This window comes from Pinus tabuliformis, chromosome 2_1, assembly GCF_031772625.1.
Source record: "Pinus tabuliformis cultivar Carrire ecotype Pingquan chromosome 2_1, CPIR1, whole genome shotgun sequence".
Classification (NCBI taxonomy): Eukaryota; Viridiplantae; Streptophyta; class Pinopsida; order Pinales; family Pinaceae; genus Pinus; species Pinus tabuliformis.
The window spans coordinates 765,766,409-765,769,831 of NC_142299.1; the positions used below are offsets into that span (position 1 = coordinate 765,766,409).

The 3,423-nt window shown below is 36.6% G+C and overlaps 1 pseudogene; it reads right to left on the bottom strand.

The window, feature by feature from the left end:
* Positions 1-500: 500 nt before the first annotated feature.
* Positions 501-3,025, bottom strand: LOC149202828 (plasma membrane ATPase 2-like; annotated as a pseudogene).
* Between the last annotated feature and the right edge of the window lie 398 nt (positions 3,026-3,423).

The window sequence follows — 3,423 nt, forward strand, 5'->3', positions numbered from 1 at the left end:
TGGTGACAACGAAGTTGTCAATATCTTGGAAGATGACATATTATGTATAATCTAAAACAACTCAGGTATATTTAAATTCTTCTTCTATGTAAGAATCATTTGATTTCTAAAATATTTATGAAGGATTGTTTCAATACAGGTGTGCATAAATCCATTATAATTATTTCAATATATGATTTTATATAAGCCCACAAGGCATTCCCAATAACTTTCAAAGTTGATAAATACTAAAAATGTATTAGCTAAGGCAAATCCAAACTAGCATTTTAGCAACTAACATAATATTAGGATCAAATCCAAGGAATTGGCAAATCCAAACTAGCAACTAACATAACATAATATTATGATCAAATTCAAGGAACTGAGTTATAAAAAGTCTGAGACTTCCCAAAAAAACATGAACCCTCTTCAAACTTTTACTAATAACAAATATGATCATAGAAATAATTAATTCATATTATGATCATATTGAAATTAATTAATTATTTCAATATCTGATTTTATGTAAGCCCACACGCCATTCCAAACAAGGAGCCACTGCCGTGGCGGTAGTCCCTGCCGGGGTCTGCAGGCACATTGCAAGTTAGCTAACAGCAAATGGATTGCATCAAGCAGGAGCTGGACTGAATTGCAGAACTTGGAAAAGTTGGCCTGGCGGAAATTGTCCCAAGTCTGGAGAGGATGGGAGGCAGAGGTCAAGGAATAAATGGACTGTCATTCAATCCTTTTATTACTTCACTTTGCTTCCTAACGCTTGGGCATTCAATGCCCGTGATACCAAGCAAGATTGAAAGGGCTATATGTATGCTTTTTTCGCCTATGTTGGAGGTGGGGGGGCTCCTGCCATTTTCAAACAACATAAACGAAACCATTATGAACTTAAAGAAGCTTTATTTGAATGAAGATGCTAAACATAAATGCACATAATCATTTAGGAACAGGGTTTGGAGATACAAAGTGATCGAATTCAGCCCTTTCAATAATGCTCAACCACAAATAAACATTCTATTCAATCTTGACTGAAAAATTAATTGCCTAGACTGAAAAATATCTTTAAATCTTAAAACCAATAATTCATATAAATCGATCTTTAAACCTTAAAACTAGTAATTCATATAAGTCGCTCAAGGCAGGCAGGTACTCTCAGCCGTAAATCATTTCACAGTGGATGCAAATATTACATAGTAACAAAATAGCTATGGGGCCAGTTTCTTGACTGGCCTACATGCTGCAGAGCAATGACCATTTGCTTCCATTTGTCCAGGTATGACAAGAACCATTATGAACTTAAAGAAGCTTTATTTGAATGAAGATGCTAAACAGAAATGCACAAAACCATTTAGGAACAAGGTTTGGAGATACAAAGTGATCGAATTCAGCCCTTTCAATAATGCTCAACCACAAATAAACATTCTCGATCTTTAAACCTTAAAACTAGTAATTCATATAAGTCGCTCAAGGCAGGCAGGTACTCTCATCCGTAAATCATTTCACAGTGGATGCAAATATTACATAGTAACAAAATAGCTATGGGGCCAGTTTCTTGATTGGACTATGTCAGAAGCACTTCTTGCTACATCAGTTGCATCAGCAACAACAATTCCTATGTCTGCCTTCTTTAGCTCAAGCGCATCATTAACACTATCACTAGTCATTCCACATATGTGCTTTCTAGCCTGCAATCATTTAACAATCTCGTACTTATGCTCTGCAATGACTAGTCAAAATTAGGAAGGATATGGAATCAAACACTAATTAAGGAAATGAAAAAATAAAAGTATCTGAGATAAACATTTCCACCTGCAAAATAATAGTTATAATATAAGTCATGAAGCATAAAGTTCCATAACCAAGAGAGAAGGGAGTTGGAAATATAAAGAATTGAGTGGGACTCCCAAGAAAAAACACAGAAGTAAAAGATAATTGTTGCTCAGCAGGGAAAACACCAGCAAAACCATCAGCCTTCTCTATGAGTTCATCAACTGACAAAGCTGCAATTGATTCATCTTTGTCCTGACCTAGTAAAGAGGATGATGGATACATGTTTGTACCCATGCCCAGTCGGTGACTTGTCTCCTTGGCAATAGCAAATTGATCACCTGATGAACATTTGCAAGTAAATAGTTAAATGTCGGCTCGCTGCATTACAAAAACAATAGTGAAACTGATGAAACCATAACCTCACCATACCTATGATCATTTTGACATTTACGCCAAGATTAAGAGCCCTTCTGATTGTTTCAGCACTATCATGGTGTGGAGGATCAAAAAGAGGCATCAATCCAATAAAATGCCAGGGCCCTCCTGGACTCTCCTTCCCGCCCTCTGGAACTTCCTGCAAACATTTTGAGATAGCTATAAAGATATACATAATCAACAAGAAGAACTTACTGGGAAGATTCAGCCCACGGATAAAGCAAAAGAAGCCATATTATTAACCTGATATGCAACTACAAGAGAGCGAAGTCCTCGTTTAGTAAACTTGTTAATAACTGTATGAACTCGCCGCTCAATTTCTGGCTTATTATGTGCGAGGTTAAGAATCTAGCAGAAAGTATTTGGTCATTTCAATTTTAATAGAATGTGTACAAATAAGTTTTGAAGCACTTTCTAAAAAATATAGCCCATTACCAAGCCTAATGAAGAAGGTCAAACATCCAAAGAACAATACCTACTCTGGAGCACCTTTACTAACTCGATGCATTTTCCCTTCATTGTCAATATAAGTGAGAGTTGTCCTCTTGTTAGTTGGATTAAAAGGAAGAAAATGGACCTCTTGAATGCCTACCCGCGCCTTTTACATCCATGGATATTAAAACCCACAACAAAAGATACAAATCAGTAAAATAAGCATAGGCCTGCTTATCAACTAAAATTTAATATGATGACATAAAAAAATACTTGCCTCCTTAGGATCCGCAAGCATCCCAACAATTGCCGCATCAATGGCATCTTGATTCTCTGTTCTGGATGCTCTTGCAGCCATCAGGATAATATAATAAAAAAAGGCAAATGTAAATGACATTTGCACGGAAGTTCTGATGTGTTGGCACTGCTATTCACTATTTTCTATTTTCCATGTAATTTTTACAAGTTGTTCTGACCAGAAACCAGGTGGCATCCTCAAGAGCTCGCATTTGTAAGTGGTAATCGACTCTAATTCCCATGATTGAATCAAACTGTCAAACCATTTGCATATTCCCAGACCTCGCATTTGTACGTGGCATTCGACTTTAATTCACATGACAGAATCAACTGCGAAACCATTTGCATATTGATTTGGTTTTTTTCCTGATTTCTAGAGGTGCTCAGGTTGTATTTTAGCCATAGAGATTTCCTCTGACTGCATTTTGGCCATGCAAAATTAGGAGTATAAGCTTAACCACGATTTCTTGGGTGTTGGGCAGACAACTAGCAGATGAA